Source organism: Ceratotherium simum, chromosome 26 (genome assembly GCF_057802395.1).
Source record: "Ceratotherium simum simum isolate JZ-2026a chromosome 26, ASM5780239v1, whole genome shotgun sequence".
NCBI classification, from domain to species: Eukaryota; Metazoa; Chordata; class Mammalia; order Perissodactyla; family Rhinocerotidae; genus Ceratotherium; species Ceratotherium simum.
Window position 1 is genome coordinate 29,181,283 of NC_141925.1, and position 19,809 is coordinate 29,201,091.

At 38.2% G+C, this 19,809-nt stretch overlaps 1 protein-coding gene across 7 annotated transcripts in view; it reads right to left on the reverse strand.

Annotated features, from left to right (window-relative positions):
• The window catches only part of AUTS2 (activator of transcription and developmental regulator AUTS2), a 1,117,069-nt gene that overhangs the window by 664,374 nt on the left and 432,886 nt on the right, over positions 1-19,809 (reverse strand). The window lies entirely within an intron of this gene.

Genomic DNA, 19,809 nt, shown 5'->3' on the forward strand with positions numbered 1-19,809 from the left:
CTCCAACCATACAGAGAAGCAGCTACAGACAAACAGGAGAGCCATAAAGCAATGCACTCATTTGTATGAAGACCCTAGGAGAGCTTCTAGTCAGGATTCCCAAATGGCATTAGATTCCTCAGGCAGTGGTTTCTAAGCAGATGATAGAAAGCTCAAGTCGATTGGCCATTTAACGAAAACAGTGAATTTATCATAGACTATTACACCCAGAAGAGACCAAGAAAGGTCTTAAGAATCCTTCTATCCGCCTCAGAGAACTATTGTATTTTGAACAATACACACTATTTATAAAAATTTTTTTTTAAACTTCACCTTCTCAAGTGTTAAAGGCTTTTTATTTAAATACTTTCTGCTCAAATTTAAATAAACATATATATCCTGAGCACTCACCCACTATCCCAGGAGTGCCACCACGCTCATGTACAGGTACCCCACATGTCCTATACCTATCCTCTTACCTTTAGGCACACATGACTACAGGGAGGCACAGAACATCGGGACACACTAAAATTGCTACCGAAAGCCAAAGCTTCCAGGATCAGGTGCCTCTTTAGAAACAAGAGGTTGGGTATTTACCCTGCATGGAGTAAAGGAATAGAAAATAGAGAGACTTATGATTTATATTGTTGGTCACACTGACCTGCTCTCATTTAATTTCTAATTATATTTAAATTATTCTTTATTCTGAACTTTTACTCCCTATAATAATTACAAAAATTATCTACATTCCAAAAACCATGCCAAATGCTTTCCTATTATAACAGGATGGTCCCCAATGATGCTTGAAAAGATGGTACTGAATCAGCATAGATAGCATTTTATATCCCGACATTTATACATTATAATTTGAAAAAAGGGTAAAATAAGTCACTAATAAGGCTTCTTAGCTGGAAAAAAAAAAAACCACAGCTTTCAATAAAAGTTGATAGAAGACTCTCTCTCAGAAGAAAAAGATAGTTCTGATTTCGATTTAAGATCACTGTACCCCACTGATAGGAATGACGGATTTATTACACAGGAAGTAGCTAATCTATAATAAGCAATGTTACTTGATAGACTCACAAAATAACCTGGAATGAAGAAGCATAATATAGGACAGGATTACTGGGACAGACATTTATTGGTAACATTAAAGTCTAGACAATTAGGATTAATTACAAAGGAATAATCTGACCTATCTCATCCTATGTTAGACAGTTAGAAATTAATGGTGAAGTTGTGGTCCTAAAAGACCAAATGATCAATAAACGAATGTTTGAATACATCTGTGAGCGTGTCTAGAACCTCGCTTGGCACATCCTAGGACTCAGTAACTCGCATGGACAGTGATTCCAAAGTAAGGGTTCTCTGGCTCATGTACATCACAAAGCACAGAGGCCCAGCTCTGTCCAACTAGAGTCAGCGAGTTTTGCTCTGTGTATGACTCCCTAAACCCCCTTAACTGAGGCTAACTTCTGCCTCCCTGACCTCCACAAAGGTCAGGATTCTTGTCAATCCCTCCCTAATCACTTGGAGGTCTTGGTAGGCCTTGGGATCAGCTGACCACATACTTAAAAAGGCAAAGTGACTTTACCTAGTTCCCCAATGCTTTAGAAAAATGCATGGAAGCATTAAGATGCAAGTGACACTGAAATGTCTTAGTGGTAAAAAGACATCTCTAGTCCAGCATGACTACATCAATCCTTTTGGATTACCACTTCTTATGGAAAGGTCTCAGACCAAGAAAGCGTACTTCTACAGAAGTGTAGAAGCCCAAGGCAAAACCAGGGATCACTTGGGATTTCATTCTGACATGTTTGAGCACTTCTTTGTGGTTAGTTAAGAACTTCTGCTTAGGTAAGACAGCATGTCAGCCAAAGAACTGATAGGAAGCTGAAGTGGTTGATATGATTGCCTCTCTTTTGTTAAGCCACATTCATTATTAAACAAACATTGTTAATTCACTCTGAAGATACACAACAGCGTCTCGACAAGTTGCTGCCACTCTGGCTGTAATATGTCAGAAGGATACAAAGTAGCTATGTAACATCCTTGGAAACAAAATTAGTTATGGGTATAAAAAGTAACAGACTTTTTATAGAAAATATGTCTACGCATGTTCTGCCAATCTAAAGATAATCACTGTACACATCTGGGTGCACTTTCTTGTAGTTTTTTATTTATTCTTGTTCTTACTCCCTTTTTCTATATATAACTCAAATAATACTGTGTTAGCATGTGTATATACTTTTTAATAAAATTAACATATTGTAAATATTTTCCCTTGCAGTAAATATTCTTTGAAAGTATCATTTAACCTCTGTATAATATTCCAAAATACAAAATAACATAAATGAACTATGTATTGGCATTATATGAGGTATTTAGGTTGTATGAAGTTTTTCTTCACATCTGATTCACTATCTCAGGATAATGCCCTACACAAAGAATTAATAGATCAAAAGGTGCTGAAGCTGGCCCAGTGGCATAGCGGTTAAGTGCGTGGGCTCCGCTTTGGCAGCCCAGGCTTCATAGGTTCGGATCCCCAGCCCACACCGACGCACCACCTGTCAAGCCATGCTGTGGCGGTGTCCCATATAAAGTAGAGGAAGATGGGCACAGATGCTAGCCCATGGCCAATCTTCCTCAGCAAAAAGAGGAGGATTGGCATTAGATATTAGCTCAGGCCTAATATTCCTCACACAAAAAAAAAATAGTGCTTAGATTATAATAAGCACTTAATTAAAAAAAAACAGGTGCCAACATTGTATAGAATCCTGAAAACATTACAAAAAGGCTTGTATAAAAGTATCCATCACACTGTATTTTTCCCAGCAGTGACTAGTCTCATTTCTACAAATCTTGTTAATTTCACAAGTGGAAAAATGGTACCTCTCTGTTACTTTTAATTGTATTTCTTTAACTATTATGTATATTGCATTCTTAGATATTTAATTCCCATCCTCATTCCAAACCAGACTTTATTGACTGGCAGTAAACTGAGCTAATTTGATTGAGAGAAGTTAAATGCCACAAGCCTTCTGAGGAATTATCGTTTTGATAATGATTCTCCTTTGGTTAAAAGGAAACAATTGGAAATGCATCATAAGTTAATCAAACTGTACTTTTCATCTCTTTTTCCTCAGTAAGAAGTTTTTCTTGAAGAAATGAGAAATGATTATCATTAAGTGCCTAAATAGGAAAGAAACGTATCAAATCTGACACCATCACATAAGCTAACAAGCCTCCTGACTGACTGCCTTGACTTGGATACTGCCATACTCCAGAGTGCTGTACAAATTTGTAAATAGCAATCAGGGAAAAAAATTAATGAGTTTCAAAAAGTTTAAGAAAAAATAAGAAACTTTAAGATTCTTAAAATTATTCCTTGGATTAAGATCTGGAAAATAAGATTTTTAAAAGAAACTTCATAAATAGGTGGTAAAGGTGATTGTTACACAGGCAAGAGACATCTAGTGTTCCTTTATTTCCTCTATCAAAGATGACCTCAAACTTAAATATTTGTCTTCCCTTCAGAAAAATGAAAATCAAGACCCTGTTTTACTAGGTAGGAAAAAAGAACCATTCATCTGCAAAATAAAACAGAAAATGCTTTAAAGTCATCTCTTTCTAAACATAACTCAGTGAGTGAAAATTTTAGAATGTATGATCAATCACTACTGAGAAACTAGTCAAAAGTAACTTCAATTACCTTATAGGTATGTACTTTTGAAGTAAAATTCTGCAAGATGTTGCATATGTGATTTTGAACAAAGATTTCACAAAAATGCTTTAAAATTATGGCAAAATTATCTACACTGAGTTACTTATTATTATTATAGCACCAGCTATTCCTGCAGAATGCAAAGATCTGTCAGCAACATCACTGCTAACATTCAACTGAGCTTATAAGATTTAATTCCTTCTTAGTCAAAATACAATTCAGAAAAGGATCTGGCTGACAAAGGTTTCAGCCCAGAGAGCACTTTTTCCCTTGGGTTTTGGTAGACAAAAGAAAAATTAGACCCTCATTTCATGTTAACTTAATGCACTGGTTTGGCCATTTAATTTCCTTCTTATCATAATAGAGTGGGGGGCCAGAGAAATAAAAAATAAAATGTAATACATTATCAAAATGCATCTGGGGAAGGTTGGGGTTGATAGGAATGGCTGATGAAGGTGATGGGACAGAAGAAGTTTCCAAAAGTGATTTGTTCAGATGCTATGTTAGGGTGCTCTTAACACATATCCGTAAAGAAATGCCCCCAACACACTTCACATCTCATCTATTTGTTCATTCATTCACTTATTAATTCAACAATTAATAAGTATCTACTAGTGACTCTGAGATTATAAATACAAATAAAATAATCTCCAAGTTAAATCTTAGAAGAGAAAGACATGTGACCCACTGATAAAGTAATATCTACTATCTGGAGCCACGGGAACAGAGGATAAAGCAACTCACGATACCAACTCAAGTTCACATGGTTTTGGAGGTCTAATAGAGCCATATGTTAGAATTCCAAGGCACAATTTCACAGGGGACCTCCTCCATGCTATGACCCTTAAAAAGATTTTCATCATTCATTTTGGGAGGTGTCTCTTCTATCCAGGGTCCATCAAATATATTTACCCTTAGGTCTTTATGACTAAATTACCCCAAATTACAATTCTCTGTGAAAACAACGACCAGCACACCAAGCAGTCCCCACTTGGAAGGCATCTGAGTAAAGCAAACCTAGGCCTTGGCCCCCAGGGATGATAAACTCTCTAGTAAATGACAGAGACTAGTATTGGTAGTGGTACGTGGAAAAGATAAACCACTTTCTTTTGTTCCAAGGCCTAAAAGCAGCCATTGTATACTATCTGCTTGCTGGATTCATGTTGCTTCTATTGCTGCGTTAAAGGAGCTATTTCTGGAGCTGACCCCTGTATAAAAGCTAGGGTGAGCTGAGCTTTTCTGCCTATTAGAGTGAGCAGTAGAGCAAAGGGTAAACCTCTCTGAGTAGACGGGTCAGAGTACACAGACACTGATTCAGGTTTAGCTGACAGCGTCAGGCAAGGCATTTCTAATCTCCCCAGTTAGCACTAAATCAGAATGGTGTACACGAGCCCTTGACAGAGGACAGACAAATAGGACTCACTAAAAGGATAAAGAGTGGCCTGGCAAAGCACAGGAATACAATCCAAAGCCTTCATTCCTTAAGCTAAAGACGCTTTGCTGAACCCACATCCATTCAGAACAAGTCTTGGCTCTTCTGCAGTAAGATGACGCCTTCTAGTCTGATCCTGAGAAAACAGACGATGCCCATTCCAAGAATTTAGAACACAGTCATTAAAAGGCATACTCTTGCCTCCCCCTCTACTTTCTGTTGCCTGGAGAAGAGAAAAGCAAAGCAAAAATTAGGAAGACGCCATCTGAACCATTGCCGTTACCCAGTGCAGGGTAAGTCATGGTTTGATTTTCTTCAGGCCCTCCTGACAATCAATCACACCAAGCCACAAAGCAGAAGAAATGTGACTGATCAGAAACGTGTTTACAAACACATCCTAAGAAGGGAAAGGAGGAGAGACAAACAAAAACTTAGACAAAATGACCCTTAAAAGGAACACTGCCACTGGTGTGCTGTTATATAGCTTAGATTTCCTAACACAATGTATGTGTGGTCTTTACAGAGCACTTTCTGTTTGTGTCATCCTAAACACTCTACAAAGTGCTAAGAGACACTACGATCCCTGGTTTACCAATGAGGAAACTGAGGGTGAAAGAGGCTAAATAACTTGCCCATGATCACAGCCAGTAAGCAAGAAAGCTGGGATTCTAATCTTGCTCAGGGTTAAGACTCCAGAATCTTGCTCTTAATCACTCTGCTATACCAACATAACATCCTGTTAAGTGTGTAAATGGAATTTTACATATCAAATTCCATTTAGGGCCGGCCCCGTGGCTTGGTGGTTAAGTGAGCGCGCTCCACTGCTGGCGACCCGGGTTCGGATCCCGGGCTCGCACTGACGCGCTGCTTCTCCGGCCATGCTGAGACCACGTCCCACATACAGCAACTAGAAGGATGTGCAGCTATGACACACAGCTATCTACTGGGGCTTTGGGGGGGGGAAAAAAAAAATTCCATTTAAATCCAGCAGAGTAACTTGCTATTTAAAGGACCCCTAGGGTGAACCATTTTGAAGGGAAAAAACAAAAAAATCAACAGCAATGAGAATAACCGCCCTTTGATTTGTTTATCTTGTAAATTCAAATTTTCGGTGATCATACCTGATGAAAACAAAGCTAATCTGTAAATGCCAAATGTGGTATGCCTGCCAACGTCCATCAAGCTGCCAGTGGTGATGGTGGGAAAGGGAGAAATGTGCAGGCTGCCTTACATTCTGAAGAGAAGCCTTTAAATGTGTGGACTCTCACATACAAACAAAGCTCAAAGTGCTCACTTAGCAGTTTATAACTCATGCAAACATAACTCCCCTTCACACCAGAAGCAATGAATCACCGATCTCCCTAACAGAAAGAAACTAAGACAGTCTCTTACCCTCAGGAAAAGAAGATATTATACCCATTTGACAAGTAACCTAATAAGGAAGACTGAAAAGGGTGGTCTGGAAAATAGTATTGGCAGGGAGGGTCTAGACCTGGGTCCTCTGCCTCCTCGTACACAATCCAGTTCCTCTCCAAACTATACCCATGTGTACTTCAACAACAGATCTCTTATCTCAAAACAACAGAGCAACCTGTCACTGACACAATACTGGTGGGGTGAGTCTAAACTTTATTAAATGCTACAATAGCCAGCTATTTTATAAATTCCAAGAGCTTAGAAACTTGCTTAATATGAGAGAGATGGACTATAATTTAGATTCTGTCATAATGGGCTTAAATGTCACTGTGGAATGATGACACCAGCTTAGGAAATGAAATCGGAACTTGTAAAAAAAAAAAAAAAAAAGGGGGGGGAGGTTTGGAATAAATAGGTCTTATTTCTATAGAAGGTACATAAAGTCACCGAATTTACATAAAGGTTTCAGACAAAAGAACAATAAGAATATTTCAAATGAAAAGCAAAAGCATTTTATCTATATAAAGGAAAGGCAGTGAGAGAAATTAGGAAAGAAATAACTCTTGAATTCTACCCTTGAGCTCACCATGAGTTAAGTTCATAAAATAAAGAGCTAATCCATTAGGAAGTTTCTTTTGCCAAACCATGCTATTAAAGGTATTAAGTCTTCCATGTCTACATAGTACTTAGCAGAATATTACCTTAAGTATCTTCTGTTATTTATGTTGTAGTAATATCTTTCAAACTACTATTATTAAAAAAAACTACCAACTGTCAGGGGATAAAATATTTTCGCAAATATAATGAACTATTTGTTTTATTTATTGGGTCGCATTGCCCCATTCTTTATCTTTGTCTTAAAATCTTAATAAGAAGCTTTAATATTTTAATACAAATCTAGCACCTCTTACTCCCCTCTCAAGAAAATTAAAATAGTAACCTGTTTAAGTTCATGGAAAGAAAATGCTAGAATTAGGAATGAAGTTGTTTTGCTCTTGGGATTGAAGAACTATCATTTATTAACCACCATCCATGTATGTCAAGCACTCTGCTATATTCTTAACATCTATGATTTTATATCACATCACACTACTACCAGAAATTATCATCTCCATTATACATGTAAGCAAGAATCTATTATTTCCAATATCAAACTCCTCTCAACACTGAACCAGAATTGACACTCAAGAAGTCACCTAGTTTGACCATCTGCCTCTAATTAAGTGTTAGACCCAGACAAAATTCAAAAAGAACCTAGAGATCCACCTAACTCGTCATTTTATAGATAATAAAAGTGAGGCGCCGAGATGCCAAAGGACAGGCCTAGAGTCATAAGATTTGTTCACAGAAGTCAGAGAAACGGAAAGACCAGGTTCCTATCACTCATGCTCTGCTCTCTTCACTAGACCACATGGCCTCCTCCAAGATGTAGGCAAGAGTGAAGACTTGCCTTAGTCAGGGAGGCTGGGAAATGCAGCAGAGGGAACACAGAAAGTGGGTGTGTGGGGGAGGGGGAGGGGTGAGGGGGAGGGGGTGGAAGATGACACCAGGTGCTGCCTGAGCCCCACTGCTGCCTTCTGGGAGACAATCTATACATCTTGACGGCCTGGCAAGGTTCACAGAGGTCAGAGTTTAGAGTCAGAGAAGTTTGCATTGAAGCTTTACTATGTTACTTCTCAGACTACTCTCTCTTCTCATCTATAAAATAAGACATTGTAATATTATACTTCCTAGGGTAGAGACTACATGAGCCATGTTTGTAAAATTTATATTACAAAGTAAGTGGTCAATAAACAGTAACTATTAGTACAACTTGTCCCCTCTCTTTTGCAGCAAAAGCCTTAACTTCCTCCTCCCTCCATTCCCAATGTCTCTACATCAGTGGTTCTCACTTATAACAGATTGCTGGGCCCCATCCACAGAATGCCTGGGGTGGAGTCTGAGAATCTGCATTCCCAACAAGTTCCCAAGTAAAGGTGATTCTGCCATACTTTTGCTTTGATAGTTTTTTTCCTCTATTTTAAAAATCTCTCCACTTTGAGAAGCATAGCTTCCTGTTCACTTAATTGCCCTTACACAATGTTCTTCTTTGTTTTTGTTTTTAAGGGATGCTTTTTTTTTGCTCGGAAAGATTCGCCCTGAGCTAACATCTGTTGCCAATCTTTCTCTCTCTCTCTTTTTTTTTTTCCTCCCCAAAGCCCCAGTACATGGTTGTAGATTCTAGTTGCAAGTCCTGCTAGTTCTTCCATGTGAGTTGCCACCACAGCACGGCTACTGACAGAGGAGCGGTGTGGTTCCATGCCTGGGAACTGAACCTGGGCCACCGAAGCAGAGTGCCCCCAGCTTTAACCACTATGCCATCAGAGCTGGCTTTACAATGTTCTTCTTCCTATCCAGCATTTCTTTGAATAAGTGAAATTAAGGTGTTTCCTCAAATGGAAGAGATGAAGCATGGCAAAGGGAGATTGTACAAAAACTTTGTTTTTTTATTTAACCCCTAGTTTAATGTGATGACAACTTGTGGACCCTAAGTGTCAAAAAGTATGGTTTTATGTTCTGTGGAATTTTACTTTTATGCAGGAAATGATCTTGTATATCAGAACAGAAGATACTGTACTGGAATGGTTCTCTTTCCCATTTTAGTAAAATATCATTTTACTAAACCATTTTACTTGAACCAATTATAGGGAAGGTTACTCCAAACTGCTGAACAATTACAATGATAAAGTGTTGCTTAATAAATGTCATTTTATTACTTTACGTCAATTATCTTGACCTAAGCAAGGTCAAGTGAAGGCTCACCTAGCTGCTTAGATAAGTGAGTGACACTACTCCTTGCTTCCCACCTCAAAAATCTGTCATGGCTCCCACGGCTTCACTAAGGAAGTCCACCTTCTTTACCCCAACACTAAAGGTGCTGAAAGCGTTATCACCTACAACATCCCTACATTTACCACGCACTCCAGGCAAACAGGAGATCACATAATGCTCCTGTCACAACAGAATGCACCTGTTCCAATCTATGTGTCCAAACCAATCCATCCTTTAAGGCCCTTCTCAGATGCCACGTCTTTCATATAGCACTTCTAGACCCCCGACTCCCATATTACTCTTGCAATAACTCTATTATATTGAGAAATCTAAAAAATTTTTAGAAGTAACACAAAAATATTAAGATCTACACACAGAAATCTATACACAGATTTTTATAGCAGCTTTATTCATAACTGCCAAAACTTGGAAGCAACCCATATGTCCTTCAGGTGAATGGATAGGTGAATGGATACTGGGGTACATCCAGACAATGGGACATTATTCAATGCTAAAAAGAAATGAGCTATCAAGCCATGAAAATACATGGAGGAAACTTAAATGCATATTATTAAGTGAAAGAAGCCAATCTGAAAAGGTTGCATACTGTATAATGCCAACTATGTATAAGATATTCTGGAAAAAGCTAAACTATGGAAACAGTAAAAAGATTAGGAGTTGACAGGGATTGGGAGGAGGAGTAGGGCATGAATAAACAGGTACACAGGACTTTTAGGGCAGTGAAACTCTTCCGTATGATACTACAATGGTAGATAAATCTCATCAAACATTTTTCAAAACCCATAGAATGTGCAATACCAACAGTGAAACGTAAAATGATTGACTTTGGGTGATGATAAAGTGTCAGTTCAGGTTCAATGATGGTAACAAATATACCACTCTGGTGGGGGACGTTGCTAGTCCTGGAAGCCAGTCCTGGAAGCCGTGAATGTGTGGGGGGCAAGGGGTATATAGGAGCTCTCTGTACTTTTAACTCAATTTTGCTGTGAACCTAAAACTGCTCTAAAAAATAAAGTCTACTTAAAATATATACATACACACACACAATCTTTTATGTAAAAGTGATTATCTAGATCACTTTTCTGATTTCATCCAGACCAGTCTCCAACACTATCACCATCATAAGGGAAACCAGTTTATGGAGGATTTGGTTAATAAGGAAAGACATGAAGATAAGTACGAAATAAGACGTTAGATTCCAGTTAGTTTAAAAAGAGAAAAACAGCATGCAGCATGTTTCTTCCTGAAGGAAAGATTACAAATGTTTCTTTCTCTTCTGTTTCAAAAGACTTTATAGAATTATAAGAATTCTTAAAGCTTCTTCCCAATCATCATAGAAATTGGCTGGAAATGCCTCCTGGAGTTTGTATAATGCTATTTCAGGGGTTGGGGGAGTGGGGGTGGGAGGTACATGGAAACCTACTTTTCTTTTAATACTTTCCAGGGAAATTTACTTCAGAATCAAGTTACTATTTTTTATGAGACCTCAATGCTCCTCTGCTGACAGAACAAGGTCATGGATGGTTTTGTATAACTCTGCTATATAAAGACAAAGCAGAGTTTATAGGACAAAACCAGACTGACCCCTACACACAGCTGGTTCCATCAGACATTTACATGAACGTCCAGCTTGGCTGCATTACTGGGTTTTTAGAATACGCCTCTCAAATCACCAAGTTAAAAAAAAAAATCACACTGTACTGAATGGCTTACATTAGTTTCATTAATGTCTGAATTTCAGTAAAATCTTTCATCTGGGAATTATTTCAAAATATAGGAGGTTCTCTCACTAATAGAAGCCATTCCAATGGAACATGTCTTTCCTTAGCTTTATTCCCATGACTAAATGTCTTTTCAATGTCCTCTTATTTATTATGATAGACAGAGTCATATCACTCCCTTAACATCAGAACCCTTAAAGTTTTGTTAACTCCTTGGACAGCGGAGAAACAATAACAATAATACAGAGGTAATATTTTGAGCACTTTGCATGTACCAAACACAGTATAAGCTCTTTACATGCATTGTCTCCCAGGGACACTTTCCATCTTATGCTGGCAAATGCAATTCATAACCTGGCAAAAGAGAACAAAGGGTTTGGGGCCAGGGAGCTTTTAAAAGAGAAGCAGAAAGCAGAGCCTACCATTTGGAGGGTAGATTTTGTGCTTCAGTTTCTATATTTAAAGTGGGAATGAAAATCCTTATCCCTCACAAAATATTTTTTGAAAAAATACATGAGATAATGTAGGTAGAGTACCTGAAATAGTGACTATCCCACAGTGGACCCGTCCTCTGGTATTTTTAAGATGCTTTTAAAGACAGAATCTAAAACTTCAAGTTACCTCACAGAGTCACCAATCCTGCCTTTAACATGCTTCCTTCAACACTCTCCTCCTCCTCCTACTCAGGGACCTAACAGACTAGGAATCCTCTGCCTAGCTCTACTAAGAATGAACTAACCTGCCTAATCTATAACCCGCACCAATATTTTCCTAAACACAAACATTCAGCAACTATTCATTGAGCACCCCCACCTCTTGCTGTGGTCCTGGGCCCTAGGATGCAGCACACAACAAGTGAGAGAAAAGTCGCACATCCCAGTGGGGGAGAGAAACAAACAGAAAGACAGAAACAAGTGTTGAGGGATAAGTGTTATGTAGGGAGTAAACAGGGGGAAGGCGATGAAGGAGGTAGACAGGAAAACACCCGCAGAATGAGATTTAAACCAAAGTATAAAGGTTGAAATACATCTGGGCATGCAAAGAACCATTTCAGGCTCCAAGAATAACAACTGCAAAGATTCTAAGATGGGAAGGGACTTGGCACATCTGACTAACAAATCCTGTCAATACCCACCTTAAAAACCTCCATGACCAGTGGTGCGAAAATCCGTTTAACCTTCAGAGGCAAAAAATTGCTTTTATGTCTTGCGCAACTGGATGACTGACCACAGCTTCTGTCTGGGTACTGGAAAAAGCTAATGGTCTCCAGCACATTGGTAACCTACGACTGAGCACTCTCAGCAGAATAGAGTGTAACAGTACAGCAAAACAAGGACTCATAAATGGATAGTCATTATCACTCAAGTTATTAGAGGCTTAAAATCAAATCTAGAATTACAAAAAGATAAAAATCATGACTCTGAATGGGGAAAACATCTAGCTTAAAACTGGGTGTGTTTAAATAATCTCGGTAGTACTTTCATGTGAATTAAAGTGGAAGGAATGGAGCGAAGTGCCTAAAGCTAGAAAGAGAGAAGTGGCATTCCCATTTTAAAAAGAAAGAAAATAAATTATATTAGGAGGAGGAGAAGGGAGAGGAGGAGCAAAAGGAGGATGGAGGAAAAGGGGAGGAGGAGGAAGGCGGGGGGGGGGGGGGGAGGAAGAGGAAGAGGACCAAACTAGTGAGATTAGAACTAGAGAATTCAAGTTAGAAGAAAACTTGGAGAGGGTATTTAATCCTCTTATGTAGAGGGAAGGACAGAGAAACCTGCAGCCTTCCAGCGACTTGGTTACAATTACTCAATAGTTCTAGAAACCAGAACTACGAAGCCTAGACTTATAATTTTTTAAAACCACCGATTTTGATAACACTCTGTGCAAGTTTCTAGAATGAATTACCAAAGGAGTCTTTTGGGTATTTACAAAAAGAAGCAGTGGTCTCAGGAGTCAGCGTGGGCTCACCAAAAATATCTTGTCAGGAGTATTTATTTTTTGGCTTGTTTTTAATAAGCAACCAGTGTTATCAGGAGCTTGTGGTGAACGCTGCATGTCTGGCATATGCCCCATTTTGGATCATATCTCTGTGGAGGAAGGAGAATACAGGTAGGCAAGTCTAACTAGATGAAAGATCATAATAAATTATGCAGATTATTGGGGTTATTGTCAGCCTAACAGCAGCACAGGAGGGTGAGAAGAGACCAGAGAAGAGAAATGAGGAGAAAGGAAAAGCAGGGAAAACGGAAGAGGATGGAGAAGGAAAGAGAACACAGAAGGGGCCAAGTAAAGAAGACGGGAACTTTTAAACAAAAATTAAAAATGCCAACTTAAAAACAAAAAAAAAAGGAGAAACAACATGTGAAGGGCCTGTGCTACCCGATATGGTAGAAAACTAGCCTCATGTAGCTTTATAAATTTAAATTAGTGAAAATAAAAACTCTAAATTCAGTACCTCAGTCACATTAGCCACATATCAATGCATATATGGCTGGTGGCTACTGAACTGAGTAGCACAGATACAGAACATTTGCATCCTTGCAGAAAGTTCTATTGGACAGCGCTAAATGGATACAGAAGATTTTTCTTCTGGTTTTCATGAGTGCCATATTTTCTTGAGTACCATGTAAGATTATTCCTGCTTTCTTCCACTGCAAGTTGGGAACACAAATATAATCATATCACAAAAGCACACACAATTCCTATTTTGCTAACTTTCATGCCCAGTTACTGGGTTCTAGTTACTATGATTCAAAAGCACCCAAAATGGTGGCTGCCAAAATGGAGGTCAGATGTAGCTATGCAAAAAACACAGTGAAATTGCAAATGCCAAAGAAGATGCACTGTTTGGGTGTAGATTTTACCGCTCATTATTATTCACTTTGGTATCTGGCCTTGGGGTGGGAGAGGGTGGCTATAGAGGAAAGCTTTTAATTTGGATAGAAAATTCCTTTAATTACTACTGCTAACAGAAGGGTCTCCTATGAGCCTCAGGCCAGGAGTTAGACCCTTTGGAGTAGGGGCCCCTTTAGAAAGGATCAGCTCTCCCACCTCAACCCAGGGAGCTGGAATGTGACCTCTGAGAGCACTAAAACAAGGCAAAGAAATGTGGACATGCCTAGTTTAGAAAGGTATCTTGGTGTTATTTATTGTAATCTGCAATTTCTCTTGTTCTATATTATGACACATGTATTGATTTTGTTTCCCTAATTGAATTATAATCTTCTAGAAAGCAGAGATTTCTACATCCCTTCAAGCAAATAGAATACAGCTGAGCACAGAGCAAGTGAGCAATTAACCTAAAGTATGTTAGAAAAATCTCAGTCTAGCTATTCTAAGCTATTTATCTCAAATTCATTTTTATTGACTATCTTTTGGGGTATCATTTCATACAGAAAGCATGTAGGACTTGGAACAAGCATTGTAGACTTAATCCGGACTGTGACTCTCACAATGTTCATGTATCTGCCTAAGACCATAGGATTCACAATATGGAAGCTACAGGGGGATCTTTGAGGAAACAGCTGGGATGAGATATGATGAAAGAAACCAGTTTGCAGTAAGCCTTCAGACCTGCACTTCAGCACAGGCCTCTCAGAGTCACTCCACACATCTCCACACTTCTTTAGTCCTGAACTAAAGGCTTCCCCTCTACTCCTGTTTGACTCCACAGGCTGAGGTTCAGACCTAGGTAACTAAGATGCTCCAAGACATCACTGGAAGGAGGGAAACCAGGCACACTTTGTTTTTAAATCTTTTGCATTATGGATAGGTAATTATTTCATTTGAGTTACCCTGAGCAACTTAACTCATGTACTTGGTCAGGTAACGGCCCTGACATTGGGTCAAAATTTGAAGTCCTAAATGTTATGTTTTCTAATAATCTGATGCTATTACAGATTCTATTTCAATTTAAAAAAATTCCCTACCCATCCTGCAGACATTTCAGGTCCTTATAGTCAAGACAATTCTTCATTCCGTTTCCACGTCAAAATTAATCTCTATAGGACCTTTACATTGAACATAATACTCATATTTATTTATGCATATATAAGAAACAAGAAAAATGGGAAAGTTTATCAAACAAGCTAAAGTACTCAGTATGCCCTCCCCCGCCCCCAAGTTAACGAATTAGTCTTTTTCCAAAGACCTCAGAATTTGTTTTTAAACAATTTTAGATCATTCAGTGTCATTTATGCATTTTACAGAATAAATTCAGTTTTTATAAAAGGGAAAAATAAGGAACTGAAAGAGAAATAATGTATGATATTATATCTCCTAAGACATCATTTAATAAAAACAACATGACCTTTGGAGCTACACAGGATTCAGTTCAAATCCCAACTCCGCCACTAACCAACCTTATGACGAGGGCTACAGCTGGCCTATACAGGTCTTAGTATAACTTAGAAAAAAGTGGCTCTTCTGGACAAACATAGTCCTTACCTGCTAGCTCAGCCAACTGTCCTCATGCGGTGAACAACTTGTACAACTATATGCCATAACCCTGCATATATATGACTTTGGAAAAATCTCTCTAAGCTTCAGTCACCTCATCTCTAAAATGAATACAATACCATTTGCACCTCATCAGGTTGGAGGGAGGATTAAACATGGTAAAAGAGATAAAGCACCCAGCATGGAGTCTGGAGAATTAGAGCAACTACCTAGGAAAGATTAGTTCTCACCTCTATGCTTCCCCTTAGCCAGTCATCTATATGGTCAATAGCCCTGGAACTTTCTATTAAGAATGGATTATACTCTGCATTGAAAGTAGTTAATGCGTCCCAGGATTTAGCCATTGCCTAGGAGCTTTATAAGACAAGTTGAATGTTGACATAGCTCACTCTATGTCCCACTGCATTGCACAATACTAATCATTTACCTGCATCTTCTACATTCAATTTCTTTCTAAATTGATTGCTTGTTGTAACCATATATTGTAGTACACAGGACACTAGTTTTAAATTTCACTCCATAAATTCCATCTGGGAAAGCTTTTAAATCCACCCAGTGACTGTAGTGGGTAAAGAGAAATCTTACCCACATAAAACTCCAAACCCTAACCACACCCATGATGTTCAGTCATTTCTACTCTAGGAACAAATCTGAATTATTTTTTCCTAAATTAAAAACTCATTGTAAAGAAAAGTAGTATTAAACTACTCCATAGACATAATAAACCACACTTAAATCTTTGTTGCAATAAATATCTCTTGCCTACACCTATTAGATTCCACAAGTGAATTTTTAAGTTTGCCAGCAAAACATTCTGACCATGATTTGTTTTCTGTGGCTTGATGTTCTCTTGTGTTTCTTTCTGATGCTTTGAGAGAGGGGGGAGTCTGTCCAGAAACCTGTAATAGATTTATTCAGGAAACAAGAGTACTAGAAAAGATCACCATTTCCTCACTGCGAGGTCAGTTTAGGCCTCAGGGCAATAAATGTCAAATAGTGGCACCTCTGCTCCTCTCTTATTTCCTTAGTGATTAAGACTGTGCAAATTAGTTTGAAAAATGAACAAATTACCTAGCAAGAGTTAAAGATTCTGGCAGGCATTTCACTCAAAGGCCTCACCAACTCTTCAAAATGAGCTCTGACATACATCTGCTCAACTAAAGAACGTGTCAGTGGTTGGGGGAGGAGCTTGTTATCATTTTATGAATAATCACTTAAAGTAGTTATTTAATGTAGACAGTGCAGATAAAAAGTATCTGGAGTAGCACAGAGAAGTTAGAAGTATACACAAGTTATCGCAAACCCCAAATGCAGCTACTGATATTTACCATCCACGGGCCTAAAGCCAAGATTTCATCCTAACAAAACTCGAGGTTAGAGCTGGGCGGCAGCCACACAGGGGGCCCAAGAAGACGAGCTAATGACAAAGCTGGTATAGGAGGGCTTACTTTCACATCACCACCAAGTCTGTACCCAAGATGGTCCTAAGCCCCAATCCTATAATCTAAAGCCTCTTGCTGCAACTATGAAACTCATTTCTCATACTTAAAAACCCAGATAACTATTCATAAAAGCCTATTTTTAAATTCTACAAAATACTTATATTTACAAAAAAAATCTTCAGTTTGGTAATTTATTTAGCCCTAAATTTGTCATTCCTATGGTCGCAAGCTGAATTGTCTTCGTGTATTTTTTAAGTTTCAGGCAATCTGAAACCTAAACATTTGATGAAAAGAATTCAGTTGGCGGTAACATAAATTGGTATAACTTTTCCAAGAGGCAATTTGATAATATAGGGTTTTTAAAAATAAAGACATATTCTCTTTTACCAAAAATGTCCTAAAAAAAGATGAAAATGACAAGACTACTAGATTGTTCATCAAAGTGTAATTATTTCAGTGAAAAATCTGGAACAACCTAAAAGTCCAATAGCAGCGAACTGGTTAAATAAACTATATGATGGAATGTTAATTTATTTATTATCTAGCCATTTAAAAAATGACTACTTTCTGATTTATTTAAAGATGCACAAAATAGTAAAAGTTACAAAAACTATGAAAAACAATATGCACAGATTGATCTTATTTTTGGTATTTTGTGTACACATTCTTAAAATGACTTGAGAGATTTAAACCAAGATATCACTAGGTGGTGGGATTATGCCTATTTTAAGTTTTCTTCTTTTACTCTATCTGTATTAATCAACTTTTCCACAAGGAATTGATTTTGCAATAAGAAAAATGGTTTTGATAATGACCTTAAGGTTTCATTTTCTTCCTGGTTACATTAAACAGATAGAAACTTTGCAGATCATTACATTTTTAAGGTACAATATACTTCTGAACACATCCCACATCACTAATGTAACATCTGTGGCTCACATACAAATGAATTCATTCAATCAAAAAATATTCACCAAGCACCTATTTGCTAAGTGCTCTCCTATGGCTGGGGATGTGAAGATATGCAAAGGGACTTCTCTGTCTTTCAGGAGTTCACAATCTATAGAGAATGAAAGAAAGGCAAGCAATAATTACCATATAGTGAGGATAAGTTCTAATGAAAAGAAATATGTACAAAGTCTTATGGTCTCAAGGATGGAGCTACTAGCTGGGCTATGGAAGTTCAGGGACTAGGTATTAACAAAAGATACAGAGTTTGTTAGGACACCCAAGAGGGGAAAAACCTTGCACACACAGGAAACAGTATGTGTGATGCAATGAAGATACAGAACAAAATGGAAGGTGAGAGGGCCAGGAAACTGCTGGGGATATAGGGAATGCATATTCATGGCAGAGAATTACAGGAGACTAAAAAAGTAAAGAAGACTAAAAAAGTAAAGAAAGAAACCCTAAAGGACCTTGAAAGGCATACTGTGGTGTTTGGAAATCTTCCAGAAGCAAAGTGGAGAAGCATATGATTTTATATGACCAGAGAGATAAGAACGATCTTATCTACCTCCCATGGCTTCACCTTGAATGACTCCCTAAAGTATGCCTCTAGCCCAGACACTCTTCTATACACCAGACCTACATTCCCAACTGTGTACTTTATGGCTTACTTACCACATGCTCCATGAAGTCTAATACCTCCCCCTCAAATTTAAGATGTCCCACATCAAACTTTTCATAAAATCTGTAAACCTACTCCACTGTAGAAAATCAAACTAGAATCATCATCATTCTCCCTTCTTTCCTCTCACACCTCCACACTTAAAAAGTTAGAGAATTTGCCTTAAACAATTTGCCTTCTCAAATCTCTCACTCCTTCATTAAGCACCTACTCATTAGCCAAACATCTCACCTATCTTGGTTAGATACTTCAAACAGTCTCTTAAATGATCTCTCTGCCATTCTACCATCCATACCACAGTACTGTCGCTAGGAGTGATCTCTCCAAAGAGCAGAAACCAACACTCCACTGCCTGGTTTCAAAGCCTCTGAGGGCTCCCTATTGGCCACCACATAAAATGTAAAGTCAAATTCTGCCTCCTGGTGAGGTTTCCTTCAGCTTCTTAATATACTAACACTTGGTTCAGATCTGTTAAAGACACCTCTTAAGAGCAAAGCAGTAGGGTACAAATAAGTAAAAATACACAAGTAAGTGAGAGTCTCTGCAATAGCACCACGTCCCCTGTGAGCTCTCTGAAGGTTAGCACTCTGCCTGGACCACTGCAGGTGTTCAATAAATTTGTTTGACAAAATGAATGACTTTTAAAACGCCAAGTAAAAGAAGTTCCTGATCACTTCACATGACACGTACAATTAAAAATATAAACTGTTTTATATATGATACAGTGGCAATATTGGTCTAAGATTTTTGATGATAAATTTCTTCTTAAAGAACATCTTCTACCCTAAAAAGATTCTTCCATGGGTGAATCTCATCTACACATTCCATCACAAACATCAAATTCACCACAACAAATTTACTAGCACCATAGATCACCCACAAACTGCCCATGAGCATAGGAGACTTGTCCTTGAGTGCTGTCTAGGGTCTTAACCAGACCACAAGTTTTAATCAGCAAAATAAAAACCAAGTGACTCTCAGGTTATTTAGCCCTATTAAAGAACACACTGGAACGACTCATTAAACTTGTTTTTATATGCACGTACACACACTGCCCTAAAATTCAAACTGTTTTAGGATAATATAGAACAGTTATGCTCTAATTAGGATTATGAGGTTATCATTTCTTTATCAGAATATAATAAAGATAACATCCAAAGCCTCAGAAGTGCTGACCAATA